Raw genomic sequence first — 22,519 nt, 5'->3', positions numbered from 1 at the left:
AAAAACCACTCTGCCACCCAGATGTTAAGTAACTCCTAAATCCCTCTTTAATTAACTGGGTAATCTCAATGCCATGTTCAGACAGCACCTTCCTCTTGAAGGTTTTTAGCCTTGAAAATGGAGGTCTGCAGTCTTAGGCTTGGAACTGAGAAAAGAAAGTGAGGGTTTGCTCAGGCAAATCCCCCTGTGAGATGTTCCGTTTAACTGCATAATTGACAGGGAAGGAGAAGAAAGGAAGATTATTTAGGGTTTTATAGGTTTGCTTTACAACCAAGATAACCACGTGAAATTCTAATGTTTTCCACCTTCAAAAACTCTTCTTACAGAAGAGAGTGGTTGGGGTCGATGGGGCAGGATGATCTCCAGAGATAATTGAATCAATGAACATTTATTGTGCACCTACCAGGGGCTGCGCCTTGTGCTATAGGCTGAGGGTGCTGCTGATTCAATGCCGAATCAGTGTTGAAGCTTGTTTTCCAAAGGGAGGGGCAGAACCCAAACAAGTGACTGGGGGAATAAATTAACGACTGAGGTGACAGAGAACAGAGGGGCATGGGGGAGGGGACCTAGTGGATCTGCAGGCTTGTGAATGTCTCTTTGAAGAGGTGGCATCTGGCATTTGAACTGACACTTGAGTGATAAGCAGGAGCCAGCAATGCAGCAGCCTCCAGGAAGAGACTCCCAGACCCAGACAGAGGGAACAGTAGGCACAGACCTAGCCTGGTGCAGGAATGTGCTGGGTTCTCCGGCCAGTGTGGCAGAAGTAAATGACTGGAGAGAAGAGTGGGTCAGGAGGAGGCTGGTGGCTGGTGAGGGCGGCAGGGTCCACCCCATTCAGTTGTTTTGTAGACTGGCATTCGCCAAATTACAGTCTGTGGGCCAAATCTGGCCCACTGCCTGTCTTTATCAATAAAGTTTTATTGGAAAACAGCCACGTCCATTTGTTTTCATATTGTATATGGCTGCCTGAGTGCTAGAAGGGCAGAGGTATTCAGCTGCTAAAAAGACTATAAGATCCACAAGTGTAATGTATTTACTATCTGCCCTTTTATAGAGAAAGTTTGCTAAGCCCCATTGGTAGGAAGTCTGGGTTTTATTTTATTTGTAGAGATGATGTCTTGCTACGTTGTCCTGGCTCAGCTCAAACTCCTGGGCTCAAGCAATTGTCTCACTTTGGCCTCCCCAAATGCTGGGATTACAGGCATAAGCTACCACACTTGGCCTGAATTTTATATCTGTGTGCAATCAGGTAGCCACTAGAGGGTCTTATATAGTTGATTGATTTTTTTTTTTTTTTTTTTTTTGGTATTTAATTTTGTCAAATACTTTTTCTGCATGTATTGAGATGATCATGTGGTTTTTGTCCTTTATTTTTTTGAGATGGAGTCTTGCTCTGTTGCCAGGCTGGAGTACAGTGGTGTGATCTCAGCTCACTGCAACCTCCATCTCCCAGGCTCAAATGATTCCCCTGCCTCAGCCTCCTGAGTAGCTGGGACTAAGGCATGTGCCACCATGCCCAGCTAATTTTTTGTATTTTAGTAGAGATGGGGTTTCACCAGGTTGGCCACGATCTCCTGACCTTGTGATCCACCTGCCTTGGCCTCCCAAAGTGCTGGGATTACAAGCGTGTGATTGAATTGTTTTAAAAGACTACTCTGGCTGCTGTGTAGAGAAAAATTTGGAAGGGGGAGGAGGGGACCAAGGAGAGCAGAGAGGAGGCTGCTGGATGGCTCCGAGTCCTCTCACCACATTGCAGCCCAATCACGTTCACACTGGCCAGCGTGTGCTGAGTTGCTGCTGTGTGTTAGTCATTGTGCAAAGTACTTTCCTAGACCTTATTTTATCATCACAACCTTAAAAGAGAAAATGCATTTCAACCATTTAATTCCATGCCTGGCACACCGAAGTGCTGAATAAAAGTTAATGAAACAATCTATAAAAATTTGGCAAGGAGCACCAGTCTATCTTGGGTGGGTTTCAGGCAAAGTTGTGCCTGGGGGAACCTCAGCCTGAACCAACTTGGAGTGTAAGTTACACCCACCTGGAATGTAAGTGACACCTCGGGGTGTGTCTTGAGGTGAGGCAAGGGAGCTCTGCTTTCATACTCACATGTGAGTCAGTCACAGGAGGAGGGCTGCCCTGTGAGGGCATTAATTCCCAGGTACTTAAGTTTTAGGAGACCCAGAGGCCAAGGGAGAGTCTTGGAGTAGGAGCCGCAGTGCAGGCCTTGAAAGCAGAGGCACACAGAGGCATGCAAGAGAGGTGGAAAAGGCTTGAGGGGATCTAAGAGGGTCTGGAGGGCATCGTCTGCTACACACACCCATTGTTCAGACAAGGAACCTGAAGCTCATGGACGCTGACCTGCTCTCCAATGGCAGCCAGGATCCCAATCCCAGTCTGACTCCAGATCGCATCCTCTGCTCTCTTTCCTAGCAAACCCCTCCTTCCTCCTTCCCATGGTCATGAAATATTAAAGCCCTCTGAGGCTTCCTACGGCATGAAAAAATCCTGCAGGTACGCTGGCCACACTCTTTTGCAGATTGTCTTTTAGTGCCTATAACTGCTTAATCAAAAGCAAATGAGGGTTATAAAAATTGGGAGTGTTCAATGTCCTCTGAATAGTCAAGGAAGGTTATCAAAATACCAAAATTTGCGCAAATATAGCTGCTTTTATAGAGCCACCCTAACAGCAGACTGTAAAACAGTCCTCGCCAACAGGGGGTGGGAGATAAAGAATTTCTTCTTCCAACAGTAATAAATCAAACAACGCTCTGTGGACAGTGGAAATTGATTTTTCTCACTCTTCACAAAGCCATGGCACTACCAAAGCCACGGCGCAATGCTCTCACGGTGACAAGCTTCAACTTGGCCACATCAATTATCAAAATAAGAAATGTCAGGCCTTGGCACAGCCAGGCTGTGATAGGAACTCGAGGTCTGGTCGTGGCTGCCCTGCATGCACCCCTCCCCCATGGCTTTTTATTTAAAGTCTACGGAGACTCAACTAGGCCAAAGCCCAAAGTTAATCTCCAAGAGAATCCTCCCTCCCTTCTTAAAATTGCCTTCATTGTCCAGGGAAGTGTCGGCTAGCCTCAGGACTCATTCCTGGTTCAGGTGAACTCGTGGGATCATGTCTGCCTCTCTCTCTCTTCCCTTCTCTCTCCTCTTTCTCCAGCTCTCTCTTACTTTCAGACATTCTCTTTCATTTTTCTTTTCTGGATTCAAGTGACCCAGCTCAAGAAAGACTGCTTTTCAGACCCAGAAGAGTAACCTACGCAAAGCCAGATCTTTTCATCATCTGAAAGGCAAAACAGGTCCTCAGCATTCCCATGTCTCTGGAGGTTCTAATCCCTCTCACTGCTGCTCAACCCATCCCCAAAATGAAGGCACAAGCATTGTGAGAGCAGAGATGTCAAAACACATATTCAACACCTCAGGCTCATCCAAGCGTCTGCCACAATCCCATTGGCCAAAGCAAGTCGCAAAGCTAAAGTCAAGAGGAGCCACTGTGGTGGCTCATGCCTGTAATCCCAGCACTTTGGGAGGCTGAGGTGGGAGGATCGCTTGAGCCCAGGAGTTAAAGACCTGCCTGGGCAACATAGTGAAACCCCCATCTCTTAAAAAAAAAATTAAAAAAATTAGCCGGTCCCGGTGCCACGTGCCTATAATCCCAGCTACCACAGAGGCTGATGTAGAAAGATTGCTTGAGCTCAGGAGATTGGAGACCAGCCTGGGCAACATGGCAATACCCCAACTCTAAACAAATAAAATAAATAAATGAAGAAATAAATATTAGTTGGGTGTGGTGGCGTGTGCCTGTAGTCTCAGCTACTCAGGAGGCTGAGGTGGGAGGATTGTTTGAGCTCAGGAGGTCGAGGCTGCAGTGAGGTATAATGGCACCATTACACTACAGCCTGGGTGACAGAGCAGAAGGGAGGAAGAGAGGGAGGAAGGGAGGAAGGGAGGAAGGGAGGGAGGGAGGGAGGGAGGGAGGGAGGAAGGAAGGAAGGAAGGAAGGAAGGAAGGAAGGAAGGAAGGAAAGAGAGAGAGAAAACAAAGAAAGAAAGTCAGAGGCAGCGAAGTCCACTCCATCTACCTGTGCTGTGGCTGGAGCAACAGCGTGGATGCAAAATGCCACTCAGGGCGTGTGGCCTTGGCATTCAGCCTGCCACACATGCAATTAGGTCACTGCTTACTAAACCTGCTCCTCCCTCTCTCCTTCCTCCCTCCCTTCTCTTCCTTCCTTCAGTCTTCTTAAACAGAAAGCAAATAGTGGTGACAGGTTATACAAACAATTAAACTGGACAATCTGGAAAATGAATTCTTAATCCATACGCGAGATGTAGAAGGTGCTCCCGTGAGAAGGCATCAGAAGAGGTCTCTATTTCAGAGGAGGAATCCCGATTCCCCTCCACATGGCATCATATGCCAGGGGACTATCATAACAAACTATTGATTCAGCCAAATGTTTTCCTAAAAAGCAACAGTTTTGATTCCTGGCCTCTCCTCCATGTCATAAAAGTACAAACAGCATCTAATGTTTGCATAACGCTTCACCGCACACTCTCCATAACTTGTATCTTTTTTTCCCCATAAAACTCTAGGAGGTGGTTGCTACTTGCCATTTTACTGACGACAAAACTAAAGCTCAGAAGGGCTGACTAATTTGCCCAAGGTCACAGGGCTAGCATGTGGAAGAGCTGGGACTTGAACCCAGTCCTTAGATTGTAATTCCTTTGTTCTTGCCAGTATGTTCCAATCTTTCCTTCCAGTTTCAGTAGCCAGCTGTCATTCTTCAGCCATTGCTCAGAAATGAGACGCTACAGAGAAAGCAGGAACAGACAGGTGTTGAGAACTATGGACTGTGGCGAATAGTTTTGTGTCCCACATCGTGCCAGAGTTCACTTCGTGAACACTGAAGAAAACCCACACGCTGTAACTATTAATTTCCTGTGGACACTTGGGAGCAGAAGAACAAAACTAGGTGATGTTGAAGTTGTAAGTCATCCAGAGCAGAGTCACTGGACTTGAAATCCTTTCTCTGCAAACTTCCGAGCTGAGCTCGGATGCTGAAGTGAGTTTCACAACCCTGTGGCAGACAAACGAGGTGTGACAATGTGAGACAATTTCTCCCTCTTGCCGCAGAAGATCTGAAACCTGAATGCACAAATTAAAAGGTAAAGGGACATTTAACCAAATATGGCCACGAAATGACAAGCCTATCCCTTACCTTCTGCTGGCAGAAATACAAAAGGTTTTGTTCTGTTGCTTTTTCTCTCCTCTTTCCAGCATTAAAATGTGGCCAAGCCAGTTATGATAAAGACATTAATTGTTCTTCTTTCAACAGAATCCTTAGTAAGACGACATTCAAAACCCACAAGTTCCTTTCTTTATATTCACAATGGCTGGACCTGGGGAGGTCGCAGAGATGAAGACAGGCTGCTCTGATTTCATTTCAAACCCTAGCGGTGTCTGAGGCTGCCTTATACACAGGGCTACACCCCGTGAAACAGGCTCCATTTCCACGGTGAGCCCACTCCTGAATTTTATTGCAGTATAGTTCAGTGAGAAATAAATCGATAAGGAAGGCATTTCTGGGACAAGATCCTGGTCTGATACTTTGTCAGTGGCACCAGTAAGGGCCACTTCTACCACCTGGTCATCCCCACAGATGTGCTGGAGTGACAATCACATGTGCCGGGACTCCAGGTATCAGGCAAATGCCATTTTTGCGGGGGGTTGGAGGGGGTCGACAGAAGACTGGAGCTGGCTTTCTAGACCTCTTGCCGCAGCTTGCTTGTCGCAGAGTAAGGAATCCTTCAGGCTGAAAGAAATCAAGGGCAAGTCAAATGATAGAGGGCGAATAGACATGCGTAATTGATGAGGAGATGCCTCCAGTGGGTTCTGCTCAGAGCAGGACGTCCGTGCAGATGCTGAAGACCATGGCTCTGGCGTCAAATACCTGGGCCAGCTGGTTTCTATCACTGAGCCACACCATGAGCTTTGCCAGGGCTCGTGATGGGCTTGTTATGAGGACAAAGCCATGGCAACTAGCAGAAGGCAGGAAGTACCGTGTCTGCAAAGGCCGACTCTCCCCCATACCTCTTCTCCTCCCCTGCCGTGGACAGGGCCTCTCAAGTTTGTGGAGCATCCTTGGTACGAATCTAGACACAGGTCAGCTCTGTGGCCAACTTCCTTTGCAGCCTGTGGGGCATCTGGGAGCCTTCAAGGCATCTGCCTCCGGTCAAGAGGTGGCTTTGTGTGCCTGCTAATTCTCCAGGTTTCTCCTAAGTGGGTGAATTCCCCAGAACGTTCGCTCCACTTGGCCAGTGCTTTTCTTCCTGCTCTTAATTGGAGGCTAAATGCCATTTGAGTGATCATTAAAGGACCATTCCAAGAGGGACCCCGTGGAGCCCTAGGCACAGAGGGCGTCCAGGCCAGGAAGGGGCTGCTCTCCACACTGAGCCCCTGCAAAGTGGCAAATGAACAGGAAACAGTCAGCGATTATGCAAATCCAGAGCGTGCATCTCATTTTCTTCTCTGCCACTTGTGGGAATCAGCTCTGAGACCTCCCTCGTAATAAACGTTAGTTACTCCTGGAGATCCTAACTTCCCAGGAGCCCTGTTCTCCTCCTTCCTTCTAAAAAATCTACAACCACATGAAACGTAGGTTGACTTCTAAGATTTATATATTTTTTACAGTAAAGCTGTCATGGAAATCTCCCCACCAGAGTTAGGATTGTACCTGATATAAAAACCCTTCGGGGTGGAGCAGGGTCAGGGGCAGCGAGGGGCAGGGAGACAGGTGAAAGGGAATTTGGGGACAGGCATGGCAATGGTCCCTTGCAAGGCCTGTGTTTTGTTTGTTTGTTTGTTTTTGAGACAGGGTCTTACTCTCTTGCCCAGGCTGGAGTGCAGTTGCACAATCTTGGCTCACTGCAACCTCCGCCTCCTGGGCTCAAGCAATTTTCCCACATCAGCCTCCGGAGTAGCTGGAACTACAGGTGCTTGCCACCACACCTGGCTAATTTTTTTTTGTATTTTTAGTAGAGACGGGGTTTCACCATGTTGCCCAGGCTGGTCTCAAACTCCTGGGCTCAAGCGATCCTCCCACCTTGGCCTCCCACAGTGCTGGGATTATAGATGTGAGCCACTGGACCCGGCCACACAAGCCTGGTTTCACTTAATTTTTTCAACCTGGACAATCCATGTCTTTGTTCTCATTTTATAAATGGGGGAGAGGCAGCGGTTCAGCAAGGTTAAATCGCCTGAATAAGGTCACACAGCTGGCAGCTGGTGGAGCCCAGATTCCCGTGAGCATCTACCAGGCTCCAAAGCCCATTCCCTTCCCCCAGCACACTTTTCACTCTGTCAGTGCACGAGAACACGTTTTCCCACAGGAGGAAGCATGAACTTCAGCCGCAAACATCATCCACCAACATGAATATTAAAAAATCAGAATTCATAAATTTAGATTCTTTTTCTTTTACAAGGAATCTCCCTCTTTCACCCAGGCTGGAGTGCAGTGGCACAATCTCGGCTCACTGCAACCTCCACCTCCCAGGTTCAAGCAATCCTCCTGCCTCAGCCTCCCGAGTAACTGGCATTACAGGCACTCACCACTATACCTGGCTAATTTTTGTATTTTTAGTACAGACAGGGTTTCTCCATGTTGGCCAGACTGGTCTTGAGCTCCTGACCTCAGGTGATCCACCCACCTCGGCCTTCCAAAGTGCTGGGATTATAGGTATGAGCCACCACGCCCGGCCCGTGGATTTGAACTCTGTAGACCTATTCAATGCACAAAGTGTAAAGTCTGTGTTTTAAATCTGCTTATGCGCAACACAGCCCCTCCACTGGCCTCCCCACTATATCCCATGTAAATCATTGTCTTTCTTCCATAACATCCTGGGCAGAAAGCCCAGGATAGGCCCCAACCCACCCAACTCTTAGCATTCAGATCAGAGGGCCTCTGCCAAGAGCTCTTACCAGTAGCTGGAGCCCACCTGGATCTCCCTCTCTGAATGAATGCAGCCTACGCCGATTGGTCACAGGCAGGTGAGGGAAAGAACCTCCAATTCCTAGCCAAGTGTCCCATGGAGGAAACTCTGGTCACCCACATTTTGGGCCACCCCCTGCCCCTTCACTCACTCCTGTCTTGCTGGTAAGTTTGGGAGAAGGAAACAGGCCTGCGTGCCCACTGGGCATGTGCATTCTAGTCTGTTCCCTCCCTAGAGGTGGTGGGTGTTGAAAAAGATGTAGCCTCCGAGGGTGGAAGGCTGGGGACCTGCAGTCCTTCAGCTCTGCCTGCCCCTGGGGTGAAGAACTGGCCCAAAGCTAAGTTTGTTTCCATTCAGTTCTAGCGGTCATGACTGGGATCTCTATTTGTCTTTCTCCTGCATTTTATTTTATTATTTTTTAAAACTTTAATTAAAAAAATAATTAGAGAGGGGGGTCTCACTATGTTGCCCATGCTAGTCTCAAACTCCTGGCCTCAAGCAATATGCAAGTCTCAGCCTCCCAGTGTTGGGGTTAGAGGTGCGAGCCAATGCACCCGGCCTCTCTCATGTTTTAAATTCTCAATTGAAACCAAACTTGGAATGGAAAGCAGGGTCCTCCCCAGATAAAACCCCACCAGTGTCACCTGGTAGCATTTGTCACCGTATCATTTGTAAACCTAATTTCTCCTCATAAACAGGAGATGCTCCCTAATGAACTTATTTATATAACCAAATACCACCTGCTTTCTCAAAACCAACTGAAATAAAAAATAAATTGAAAAATAAAAATAAATTTAAAAAATAAACAGGAGGTGCTCAATGCATGTTTGCGGAGTGAAAGCATGCTTCCTGGGGCTCCCTCAGTGCCCTCCAATGATGGATCCTCTCAGGAAACAGTCGGCAATTGACCTCGACCATCATTTGCTGACCTCTGAGCTGTGGCCACGGAATAAATTAAAAGCACTGACATCACTAACACACTTTTGAATATTTGGCAACATCTTCTATAAAGTGCACTGAGATAAAATGATCCTCTGTGGTCCATCCTCAATGCCCAGTCTCTGTGGTTACCTCTGAGCTGTTCAAATGCACAGTTGGGCTTCATTGAAACTGATCAGAGTGTGTCTCTAATGGTAGCTTGTGTTTGTTTTGTTAGATTTGAACAGACAGTGGTGTGGGGGTGAAAAAAGTGTAGGCCTTGGATTAATAGAACTACATGCTGGTTTTGGCTCTTGCTATGGTCTGAATGCGTCACCCCCTACCTCACACCATATTCCTATGTTTAAATTCAATTGCCAATGTGATAGAATTAAGAGTAGGCCTTTAGGAGGTGATTCAGTCATGAGGGGCTGCCCTCATGACTGGGATTAGTACCCTTATGAAAGGGCTTGAGGGAACTAACTAGGCTCTTTTTGTCCTTCCAGCCCCCATGTGAAGACATGGCCAGAAAGTGCTATCTTGGAAGTAGACAGCAGCCTCACCAGACACTGCATCTGCTGGAGTCTTGATCTTGAACTTCCCAACCTCCAGAGCTGTGAGAGGCAAGTTTCCACTGTTTCTAAATTGCCCAGTCTCAGGTATTTTGTTTTGCAGCACAAATGGGTGAAGACAGCTTTGCCCTTCACTTAGACAAGTAAGTTCCCTTTTGGGGGCCTGTTTCCTTCTGCACAGAAGTAGAGAATGGCATTAGGTGGATGGGGGAAGGCATACCGGCATCATCTCACAGACCTGCCTGCTATAGTTTGGATATTTGTCCCCTCTGAAACTCAAGTTAAAATTGGATCCCCAGGCTGGATGCGGTGGCTTACATCTGTAATCCCAGCACTTTGGGAGGCTGAGCCAGGTGGATCACCTGAGGTCAGGAGTTTGAGACCAGCCTGGTCAATATGGTGAAACCCTGTCTCTATTTTAAAAAATACAAAAATTAGCTGGGCGTGGTTGTGGACGCCTATACTCCCAGCTACTCGGGAGGCTGAGGCAGGAGAATTGCTAGAATCCGGGAGGTGGAGGTTGTAGTGAGCCAAGATCACACCATTGCACTCTAGCCTGGGTGACAGGAGCAAAACTCTGTCCAAAAATAAAAATAAATTGGATCCCCAGTGTTAGAGGTGGGCCTAATGTGAGATGTCTGGGTCATAGGGGCACATTCCTCATGAATAGATTAATTCTCACTCTGTTAGTTCCCAGCAAAAGCCAGTTGTTAAAATGAGCCTCACACCTCCCCTCTCTCTCTCTCGCTCCCTCTCTCACCATGTGATCTCTGCACACACCAACTCCTGAGTGGAAGCAGCCCAAGGCCCCCACCGGAAGCGAGAGCTGGCACCATGCTTCTTGTACGTGATGTAGAACGATGAGCCAAATAAACCTTGTTTCTTCATAAGTTACCGAGCCCTAGCTCTTCCTTTAGGGTAACACAAAACAGACTAAGACGCCATCCCAAAGGCTCAGCAGTGGCTGCCTGTGATGGTGTATCTATCAGGAAGGTCCTATCCCAGTCTAGGACCGTTGGGAAAAGGTGCTGTGATCACTAGTGTTGTCTGTTTTGGAAACATAAAGGAGAAATGGTGCTCCCTGTGACAAGCATTTGCCATTCCATAGCCAGATGAGTTCCCTGGCTCAGGGTTGAGCACCAGCGTAGCCCAGCAGTTCAGAGCAGAGACCTTAGTGCCAGAATGCCTGATTCAAGGCCAAGCCCTGGAGGTGTGACCTTGGACAAAGTCTCTTACCAAAGTCCTATCCAAGGTCTTACCGTGTCTTAGTATTCTCTGCAATAAAACAGGGACCGTCATAGTGCCCACCCATCAGGCTGTTATGAGGATTTAATGAAGTTAGCTGTGAGAAGTGCTGTGGATAATGGTTAGCACTGAGTAAGTGCTACAGATGTGTTAGCTACATACAAGTTAGATGGTGGTGAAATAAGAGGGTAGAACTCAATGACAAGGAAGGTAACTGTGTCATGCCTCTAACAATGTGAATGAAAAAGTAGGTTACAGAAAAGCATGAAGTACACATTCAATTCACACGTACATATTAAGTACACATGTATACATAACATCCATATGTAATTAAAGGCCTCCAAAGAACTAGGGGAATGCTCACCAAAATGTTAATGGCGATCATTCTTAGGTGGTGGAGTTTAGGGTGAACATAAAATGAGTATGTATGATTTATGATTTCCCCAGGCAATAAAGCTTTAAAAAAATCAAAACAAACAAGAAAATACTCAAAGCCTCACATCTCTCCAAAGGAAGGAAGCCTAGAGTCTAGGCCATGTTATAAATGACTTCTCCAGACTGGGTGCGGTGGCTCATGCCTGTAATATCAGCACTTTATGAGGCCAAGATGGGGGGATCACAAGGTCAGGAGTTCGAGAGTAGCCTGACCAACACGGTGAAACCCCGTCTCTACTAAAAATATAAAAATTAGCCGGGCGTGGTATCATGCACCTGTAATCCCAGCTACTCAGGAGGCTAACGCAGAAGAATCTCTTGAACCCGGGAGGCAGAGGTTGTAGTGAGCTCAGATCACACCACTGAACTCCAGCATGGGCAACAGAGTGAGACTCCATTTCTCTCTCTCTCTCTCTCTCTCTCTCTCTCTCTATAAATATATATATATATATATATATATATATATATATATACACACACACACACACACACACACACAATAAATAAAATAAATGATGTCTCTACATGACAAAGGAACCATTCTCCATCTCCCACTGTGAGCCCCACAGTGATCAGCCCTTGCTCACTTTTAGCTGGGAGCAGAAATAGAACATCAGGGCTTACACTGGATCTGGTAATTGGTCCTCACCCAGCAGAATCTGTTGCATATTTCTGGTGATAGCTTCATGATGGGAGAACCCTTGCAAACTGATTCCTGGCATCATGTGTTTTCTGAGCACAGACACTCCTGCCCACTGCCTGACTAGCAGCACCACGGCTCAAATGTGAGCCACCTTCAGGAGATTCGAGTTTAGAGGTTTGCTTCCATGCAAGAGTAATTAACAAGTCTAGAAATTAATCAGTTCTTCCATGTCCTCAGGGTATGTAGAGAAAATGGAAGACAAATGGGTTTTCAAGGTTTTTTTTCCCCAAGAAAAGAAACGTGTCATGTACAAAAAAAAATCAAAGAAGAAATTGTTTCTGAAACAGGAAGCTACTGAGCACCCCAGATTATGAATCTGAAAAGAAAAAAAGATGGCAAGTTAGGAGCCCTCCTAGGCATACTGTCTTGCTCTGACTGAAGCCTCAGTCTTTGTACCTGGAATATGGAGCACCTAAAGCTTTGTTTCCGTTGTTAAGTCAGATTAAAAACTGGCGTGCAGGATGGGGTGACATAGCCCACAGTGCTGTGGAGATTCCGGAGCCACGGCTGCTCATCATTAATGACATCCTGAATTCTTGGGAATGAGGCAGAGGAGTCCCTGTCTGTGGCCACCTCCCATGAGTACTGTCTCAAAATTGTCTGATGCATTTTCAAGGCTCCCATTTTTTTTTAAACTTTCATTATGAAATAATAATCTGTTCACATGAAGTTGCAAAAATAGCCCAGAGAGGTCCCTGGTGCCCGTTACCCAGCTTCTTCCAATGGCCACATCTTACATTACCACAGTATCAAAACCAAGGAAGTGACGTTGGTGGAGTATCTCAGCTGTCACTGGTTTTTGCATGCACCTCTACCTTTTTTTGGGGGGTGGTGTGCCTTTGTTGTGTGTCATTTTACCCCAGGTATAGATTTGTATAACCACCAACCACACATGAATACAGAACTATGACCTCATTTGGGTCCTTTCAAGGGCCCGTGAGGAAGGTAGGCGTGAAGAAGAAGCCACTATTACTCTCACTGCTTGACAAATGAGGAAACTGAGGCCCCGAGGGGCAACATGACTCCCAAGATCCCTTAAGACTAGCCAAGGAGAATGGCTCAGGACAGGCAGGGAATGGGGAAGACAGAGAAAGTCTGTTAGATCCCAGTCTGAATGGGAAGCTTGATGCCTGTGATGCCTCAGCACCACAACAGAAGGGTCCCTGTGCAGAAAAACCAACCTACCGAAAACCTCCCTCTGCCCTGCAGCCTGCCCTCCTCCTGTAACTGCAGGCAGAGCCTGAGGAGCAGGCTGCACCACAGTTCTCTCTTGATGTGTCTGCCGCTTCCCCTTGCAGCTAATTCCTTGATTCTCATTTGCCTCCTTGTGCGGAGCTGAAGCCCTCTCCTGGAGGAGGTTTAAGAGTGGCTGAAGAGTGCTTCTTGCTCCGTTGAGGGTGTTCTCAGCACCTGGCCTAGTAAAAACACTCGGTGGCTATAACTGATGCAGCATTTTAAAAAGAAATCTTAGCCTGTCTGCCTGTGTTTATGGTAGTATGGGAGAAGGGCTGGTAACAGAATTGAGATTTCCACCTAGAACATCAAATCAGTTTCAACTCCCTAGTCAATTACAGTCAGTTGCTAGTTGCTGTCCATAGGGCTGTGTTGAGAAGGATTCTGAAGCTGAGACAGGTCTCAGGGGATAGGAGTTCTGGGGTCAATTAGTAATGTCTGCTGCAGGAAGCAAGGGCATGTGGACCATGTTTATTTACCACCCTTGATAGGGTCTTTAATAGCAGGAAACAGAGGCTCAGAGATTAGAGTCACTCGCCTATGGCCCAAGAGCAAATTAGAGTCAGAGCAGAGACTAGAACATGTACCTTTTAATTACTTTGTGGTCTTTCCCCTACAGAGTTTAGGAGACCATTCTGATGTTTACAAAACTTTCTTCTTGAATTCGTGGCTTACTTAACTGAGTTGGGATATAATCACAAGCCTTTGAGGTAAGGGGTCAGATCAATGTTTTCCCATCCAGGGGCACTGGAAGTTGGCATCAGCGCTTTTGGAAGTGACAACGTGACTGATGATTATTGAACAAAACGACTATGTTTTAGATCCACACCAAGAGCTTCACATGCTTTGGCTCATTTAGTCTACAGCATGGCTTTTGTAACATAAACTATTATTAGCCCCATTTCTTAAAAGAAGAGGTTGAGACTGAGAGACACCAGCCTCAACAAAACTCATGTAGGCGAAAAGCTTTGAGACATTCACTGTTGGCCAGCAACTGTTAGAAGCAACGTACGCACATTGCCTCATTGAACCTTCTCAATAACTCTTCAAGGAGGCTCAATCATTATCCCCATTTCACAGATGAGATGACTGAGGCACAAAGAGATAATATAAAAAAGAAGTGTATGACTCTTTTTCCAGCCAGCAAAAGAAGGCCAACTTGCCCCAAATCACAAAACTACTGAGTGGCTGAACCCAGGTCATGGGCTCCCAGACATGTGACCATGTCCACTTTCTTTCCCCAGAGGACACAGCAAGGGATGAGCTAAGTTCCTTGCATTCCTATGAACTAAAGACAGTCAGGAAAGATGAGGGAAGTAGGCTTTTTGCTGATGGGTCTGTCCTTGAAGGCTCATGAAGATTCATTTTATTAAAAGATGTTTTTCTGGGAGAAAATCTAGTAGAATCTGCAGAAATCTGCTTTTCTGATAGAATTCTGGTAGAATTTGATAAGCAGCCAACCAACTCACAGAAAAGAGATAGGTAAAGATGGGCCAGTTTTCCAAGCCAACGCTTGATGTCCAGAAATCTTAGCTCCTCAAAGGTGACCGATTCCTGTTCATCTCACCACCACTGCTTTATTCACAAGTGGACAAGAAGAAAAGTTGAAATGTTTGGAAATCAGGGAAATGATCAAGCTGGAAACCCAGAGAACAATTCTCAAAGCAGAAATGTTGCTAGAGCCGAATACCACTTCACGTCCATTAGGATGGTGGTCAGTGTTGGTGGGGACGTAGAGGTATCAGACCCCTTATGCCTTTGCTGGCGATAATGGGCAATGGCGCAGCCGCTGTGGAAGACGCTGTGATTGCTTCTCAAAAAGTTAAATATGGAATTATTATGTGATCCAGCAATTCCACTCCTAGATATAGGACCAATAGAATTGAAAACAGGGACTCAAGGTGTTATTTGTACTCAATGTTCATAACAGCATTATTCACAATAGCCGAAAGGTAGAACGTACCCAAATGTTTACTGATGGATGAATGGATTCAAAAATGTGATATGGGCCGGGCATGGTGGCTCACGTCTGTAATCCCAGCACTTTGGGAGGCCCAGCGGGTGGATCACTTGAGGTCAGGAGTTTGAGACCAGCCTGGCCAACATGGTGACACCCTGTCTCTACTGAAAATACAAAAATTAGTTGTGCATGGTGGTGCATGCCTGTAGTCCCAGCTATTTGACAGGCTGAGGCAGGCGGATCATTTGAGCCCAGGAGGCGGAAGTTGTGGTGAGTCAAGAGCACTGCACTCCAGCCTGGGCAATGGGAGAGAAACCCTGTCTCCAAAAAAGTAAATAAATAAAATAAAAATGTGATATAAACATATATATATATAAATACACATACACACATATACATATATATATACAGAGAGAGACACACACACCACAGTGGAATATTATTCAGTCTTGAAAAGGAAAGAAAGGAAACTCAACATGCTACCACACAAATGTATCTTGAGGACAGTATGTTACATGAAAGAAGTCAGACACAAAAGGACAAATACTATATGATTCATTTTATATGGGATGCTTAGAATAGGCAAGTTCGTAGAGCCAGAGGTAGAATAGAAGCTCCCAGAGGCTGAGGGGAGAGGGGATGGGGAATTATTGTTTAATGGGTACAGTGTTCATCTGGGAAGATGCGAAGTAGACAGTGGTAATGGTGGCACAACCTGGTACTTAAAACTACTGAATTACACACTCACAAATGGCTAAAAGAGTAAACTCTATGTTATATATATTTTGCCACCAAAGTATAAAACAACTGAAAAGCAAATCATTTAGAGCAGTGACATCTCTAGAGGGGGCTACTCTGACCTTGTTCTGGTACAGAGAAACCCCCCATGTCACCCACTTTCCATTGACTAAACCCCGCTCCCCATGTTTTGACTCTCAAAGAGCTGCAAGAGCTGCTTTCCTCACCACTTCCCTCGCTCACCGCAGCTCTTCACCCCCAGCTTCTCCCTGGAATGCCCCCCCTCTGCTTGTCAGTGGCCTCCGGATACTTCCAGTGCCAACTTCTCTGAGAGGCCTTCCCGGATCATCTGGCCTGCAAGAAAGTGTAAGCTTGCCCTGAACTCCGGTGAGACTTGGCACTACCCATGTTGTCTGTTTCTTGGTGTCTGTAGTCATTTGTCTGCAAGTGACATCTTTTTCAAGAAATTGGCAGCAGAGATTGAGTCCTCCGCACTTTTTTTTTTTTTTTTTTTTTTGAGTTGGTGTCTCGCTCCGTCGCCAGGCTGGAGTAGAGTGGCGCGATCTCGGCTCAGTGCAACCTCCGCCTTCCGGGTTCAAGCGATTCTCCTGCCTCAGCCTCCCCAGTAGCTGGGACTACAGGCGCACGCCACCATGTCCAGCTAATTTTTGTATTTTTAGTAGAGATGGGGTTTCACCATGTTGGCCAGAACGGGCTCAATCTCTTGACCTTGTGATCCACCGCCTTGGCCTCCCAAAGTGCTGGGATTACAGGCGTGAGCCACTGTGTCCCGCTCCTCTGCACTTTTAATCCTCCCAAAATACTTGCTCTTGTTGAGTGGTAGAGAAGAGGCCACTCAGTTAAATAAGTAAAGACGTGGCTCTGTGGTCTTCCCTACTCCAGAAACTCCACCTACATTTTTGAGAAAAGATGATTAACTTGGTCTGGAAATCAAGACACCATCTATCCTTAGTGACCTTAAAGCTGGAGTGTCACTAATGGGTCACAAAGCACCTGCATTCACAGAACACTTGCCCATCAAGAATGCTGTGGGTGATTTTGAACTTGGATAACTTAGTTTAAAACCAAACCAGTTAAGGTTCATGATAAATCATATTGCACAACGAATGTGATTTTTCTTTCAAAACCAACTTCTGTTATATTTTATTTCTGGTGGGTCATAAATTCCATGAGAGAAAGAGACCACCAACTTCCCCCGGGGATGCCAAGTGCCTACCAGAAGGGTTTGCCCAGAACAGGCTTTTGAAAGCAACTCATGGCAAATGAAAACTGTCCCCAACAGAAAGGATAGCAGTGCCAAATAGGGATGATGGTAACATCAGCCAAATATTTATCCTGAGGGTTAGAGGAAATAGTCTCTAAGACAGCATTTGTCTAAACGAAGCTCCGGATGGATAAGCTGTTGGTCTTATTAGTGGTAATAATTCTAGTGACGATTAAGATCCCTTTCCCACTCTTCCACCATATTTAACCACTGTTTTCCCCCATCCAACCTAACAACATTAGAGAAATGAACTCATGCCAAGTTTACAGCCCCCAGAAACAGTGGGTCCCCAGTGCTGAGCACTCTGCCATCCCAAGCAGTCACTCAACGGAGAGATTAAAAAAGCCTCCTTTCAGTTTTATTATGACTATTAGTAACTGTTAATTAGGGTGTTGTGGGAGCAGCAATCACTTCCCCCCATTCTCACGGTGCTAATTACTCTTGGCTTTGCAACCCGCAGAGAAAAAAGGCCCATGACTCTGCCGGGAGAGTCTTTATTTACCTTCTCGTATGATCATTCCTATCTATTTTGAGCTGCATACCATTTAAAAACAGCTGTAGAGAAGCCCTTTTGTTAAAGAAAGAACGTGATTTTCCTATTTTTTTTTTTCTTTTAATGATAAAAGCCCTGTTCACAATGCCAGGCTGCAGATCTTGGTGCTGTACTCTCGCAGGTCCAGGGCACCGGGATGGTGCTGGGTGCTGGGCTGCAAGGCACTGGCCAGGTCAGGCTCTGTCTGGATTTTTGGCCAAGCCTTTCGGTCAGGTTGTAAGGCGATCTGATGGTTTTAGCAAGGCTCCCTTTCATCTGTATCACCTCCTGCCACTTGAACATTATGGTCCAGCTCTAGTAAGTTCCCATTGCCCATGGGCAGCCCCAGGCTCAGACGGCTCTGGGTCAGCTGGCTCTGGTCAGCACAGGAAGTCAGGGTGGTGATGACTTTTGGGACAGGTAGTGACTTGGAGGGGTCACAGGTGCCTCCGGGTGCTGGTAATCTTCTTCTGCCTGACTTCAGTGCTGCCTGCATGACTGTGACCCCTGTGGAAATCCTCCTACCTATTTACTTATGAACTACGGACTTTGCTGGATGTATGTTATACTTATTTAAAAAAGTATTTTATTTTTATTTTTTTAGGAGACAGGATCTCACTCTGTTACCCGGGCTGGAATGCAGTGGCATAATCATAGCTCACTACGGCCTCCAACTCCTGGGCTCAAGTCATCTTCCTTCCTCAGCCTCCTGAGTAGCTGGGACTACAGGCACATGCCACCATATTTGGCTCATATTTTAATTTTATTTTTACTTTTTGTAGAGTCAGGGTCTCACTATGCTGCCCAGGCTGGTTTCAAACTCCTAGCCTCAACTGATTGTCCCACCTCGGTCTCCCAAATCGTTGGGATTACAGGCATGACCTGTCATATCTGGCCTTAAATAATTAAGGAAAAAACCTTACACTTAAATGATTAAGAAAAAACACCCCCCAAAACAAACAAAAACCTTCCACTTAAATAATTAAGAAACAAACAAACAAACAAACAAACAAAAAACTAGCCTCATCAGCGATTGGTCATGTGATTCTGGGGAGGCCACCTAACCTCACTGGGCCTTGATTTCCTTCTCTGTAAAATGGGGCCAATAGTTCCTACCTTACAGAGTTGTGGTCAAAACTAAATAATACTGAGTAAGATACTTAGCCAGAGCATGGAAGACACATAAAACAACCCAGTCACCATTATTAATGCTGCGACTGTTATTATTAATGTGTGCAAATGGCCAGACATAAGCTGGCCAGACATAAGCATCAGGGCACTGGCCATGGCCATAATACAGCCAGACTTGACCATCTCCCCTCAGCAAGCAATGCTCTGCTATTGGAATGTTTCCGAGTTTCTCTTGATAATCTGTACAGTAATGAAAAGTGGTTTCTATCCATCCAGCTTGCATTTTCCTCTTTTTCTGGTACCAGAGTCTGGATTTTGCTTCAGGAAACCTCATTCTTGGTCTCCGCAGTTGAGGTCAGATCGACCCCCTCTGGCCCCCTCTCTGCTGGGATAATCAGCATATTCTAATATTTTGGCTATAAGTGACCTGGGATCAACCCCAGGATTCTTGCTGACGTGGTCAGGAAAGTGGCTCCCTCCTCCCACTGCCAGTGCTAAATTTCCTAAATTATTTTGCCATCGTTAAATAAAATGGTTCAAGAAAGCCGGGAGTAGTGGAGGGTGGGAAGGAACCTACAAGACGACCTGCTGGGAACCAAAGCAACTTGGGGGACAGCAGATCTGAGGCCCGAGGAGACGGACAGATTCTGGACGATGTCAGGATCGCTGGGTCTCTCCAATGCCAGGGACGACCTATATGACTCATCCGGTCTGGGAAACAATGAAGGGTTCATTTTGTTTATTTTTGCTTAAGCCAATTTAGAAAGCATTTGAGCTTCTATCAAAGAAGTCCTCAGTCTCACCGTTGCAGGGGTCCATTAATTAATAATATCTGTATTGCATATACTTTTTCTTTTTTTTTTTGGAGGCAGTCTCGCTCAGCCCCCAGGCTGGAGTGCAGTGGCATGATCTTGGCTCACTGCAACCTCTGCCTCCCAGGTCAAAGTGATTCTCCTGCCTCAGTCTCCCAAGTAGCTAGAATTACAGGTGCGCATCACCATGCCCAGCTAACTTTTGTATTTTTAGTTGAGATAGTTTCACCGTGTTGGCCAGGCTGGTCTCGAACTCCTGACCTCAAGTGATCCTCCCGCCTCGGCCTTCCAAAGTGCTGAGGTTACAGCCGTGATCCACCGCACCTGTACCTACTATTGAAGGTAATATAGATCTCTCTGATCCTGACCCCCATGGACCTCTCCCTACCCTTGGCCTCTTCATGCCCAAGACCCACCATCCTGGCCCACACACAGTACAGCTCAGCTCCTCTTCCCATATTTCGAAAGCACCAAAGCAAAGATCTCAAAGGCGGCACATCTCATGGGTCTATTACTGTGTGAGTGTAGGAGCATCTGTTTGACCAGGCTCAGTCCCAGGTGCCATGGTACGGTTACAAAGAGGAGCAAGCCTCTGTCACTGAGCCATGGGTGTTTGTACAACCCAGGCAGGCAAGACACACACTGAACCCTGGTGACTCCAGGGTCACTTCTACGTCCCTGGCTTCTGCTACCGTGGCTGCCCACAGGACAGCCTCAGCAAATGAGTTTTGAACTGTGCTCAATGGCTAAGACAGAAATTGACAAAGCAATTCAAAAGCAAGAGAGTTTGCATCTCACCAGATGGAGTGATTCAAAGAAACGTCATTGGAGCTGACACTTCATGAGAGTTTCGGTGGGGAGGGAGATCACAGCAAGTGAGAAAAGGCACAGGGAGAGAAACCTTCAGCCTTATTGTCCCAAGACTGCAGCACAGAGAGACGAGATTGGTTCTTGGTGGTGGATGAACTGACTCATTTTTTTTTTTTTTTTTTTTTTTCGTTCACTCATTCCTTCATTCATTCAATCAAGCATGCAAGAATGCACTTAGTTAATCCAACAAGTATTTATTCAGTGCCTGAGTCATCCCTGGCATATGGTAGTTGCTCAATGAACGAATGAGCTTCTATTTTGTATCTGCTGTGCAGTTAAGTGGGAGGGGCACATTCATGAATAAAACAGACCTAGGCAGCGTCTCTGCCATCACAAAGCTTGCAATCTAGCAGCTTCTTCACAAACATTTATCCAGTGCCTACTATGATCCAGGCCCTCTTCTAGAGGCTGGGACGAGGCAGAGCACAGGACAGACAAGGTCACTGTTTTCAGGGAGCTGACATTATTGCAGTTGGAGAGGACTCCAATAATAGTTCATCTTTTTGTTCTGTTCAACCAAAGTTGGAGGGAATTGCTGTCCACATTGGGATGATTCCAAGGGGGAGGAATCTTTGCTTGGGGATGGTTCTATTTTTCTGCATAGCCATATCATAGTATCAAGAAGGCGAATGTGCCTTCCTACAAGGAAAATCCTAAACAAAACAAAAAACACTCCGAAAAAGAGTGAGTCAACGTGGAATCAGTTAACAGAAACACAATATTTGGATTCTGGCTCGAACAGCAAGGTTTAGATGCATTTCAGGGCCCCTCATCAGTTTCTCATAAAACATGCCACCAGACTGGAATTTTATCAAAGTTTGCTATTGTTTAATATGCCTTGAAAGAGACTTTGCCTCCAAGGACCATTCTGGAAAGCTGATACTTGAGAGGGGAGTGAGAACATCTTGGCTATGAAGCCCAGCAGGTCTTGAAACCCTGGAGGGAAGTGCCCCTTCTCCCTCCCTCTCCTTTACAGTTCAGCCAGTAGCTCAGCCTCAGGTAAGAAAAAACAGAAAGACACCTGGTTCGATAATAGCAAAACTCTAACCACGCTAACCTGCCCTTTTCAATATGTAAATAGTTGTCCTGTCAAATTTCAGGACCTGACGGGAGACTCTGCTAGACATTCCCTTCCAGGAGGCCCAAGAGAGGAGGCTGGAATGTTTAGAACTCTAAAAGCCAAAAAACCCAAGAAAACATGGTAGGTCTCCGGTCTCCAAGTGCCCACGGGATTTGCCTGAGCCGAGCCAACCAGAGCCATCTGTGCCGCCAGCTGCCCCTCCGCCACCTCCTCCTGCCTGACGTTGAGCAACTGTGTGCTTCAGGCACGGTGCTGGGTGCTGGGGAGGCAAAGACGGTTAAGAGGGAGCTTCCCTTCTGGATTATGTCACAGGGGAGAAAGACAGGTCCATTTATTCATGCATGCATTTACAAATGAAGCACCAATCATATTCAGGCCTTAGATGCAGAGCAAATAAATGACCCACTCCAGCAGCTCGGGACAGGACCAGTACACAGGACCTCCATGGTAGCACGAGGGAGAGAGTGAGGGCATGGTCCTGCCCCAGCTGCCGGGAGAACGTGCCCTCAGAGAAGCGTGTTCCAGCACAGAGGTCCTTCCCACTCCCCGCCACATCTGTGAACAGAGGGTAGGACCTGCCACCCGCACAGGCACCATGGAGGGAAAGTGGCTGTCATTTCCCAGGAGATGATAACACTGAACTTCCAAATGCCCTGTTATTCCTACAGTTAGTAACTAGAACCCCCAAAGTCCAGTAAAGGTGGACTCTTTCCTGTTTGGGGGATGGTGGGAAGAAGGGCTGAACAAAGAACAAGAAATCAAGAGACCATCTTGATGCCAGGAATGGCCCCAGGTGCAGCTCAGAATCACAGCAGTAGAAGCCAGAGACAGGAGTGCTGGCAGCCAGCGGGGGAGAGGTCTGTGGGGCTCAAACCAAGCCAAGGAGAGAGGGGCTACTGAGGGATTTAAAGAAGAACCATCCAATGTAACTCATGTTTTTTGTGGGGGCAGAGGATAGGATGGAACTGGGGTAGGTGACACTTTTTTTTTTTTTTTTTTTTTTG

General features: G+C 46.6%; 1 protein-coding gene and 1 long non-coding RNA gene across 5 annotated transcripts in view; one reads left to right on the top strand and one right to left on the bottom strand.

The window, feature by feature from the left end:
- KAZN (kazrin, periplakin interacting protein) overlaps nt 1-22,519 on the bottom strand; it is a 1,292,076-nt gene that overhangs the window by 387,684 nt on the left and 881,873 nt on the right. The window lies entirely within an intron of this gene.
- The window catches only part of LOC108285633, a 9,809-nt gene continuing 7,082 nt past the window's right edge, over nt 19,793-22,519 (top strand). The window contains exon 1 of the long non-coding RNA XR_001817662.2: nt 19,793-19,890. This is a non-coding gene — a long non-coding RNA (uncharacterized LOC108285633). The remainder of the gene's footprint in view (nt 19,891-22,519) is intronic.

Source organism: Cebus imitator, unplaced genomic scaffold (genome assembly GCF_001604975.1).
Source record: "Cebus imitator isolate Cc_AM_T3 unplaced genomic scaffold, Cebus_imitator-1.0 Scaffold15, whole genome shotgun sequence".
Taxonomy (NCBI): domain Eukaryota; kingdom Metazoa; phylum Chordata; class Mammalia; order Primates; family Cebidae; genus Cebus; species Cebus imitator.
The sequence above is the reverse complement of the archived record's forward strand: the minus strand, read 5'-3'. Positions and strand labels throughout refer to the sequence as shown.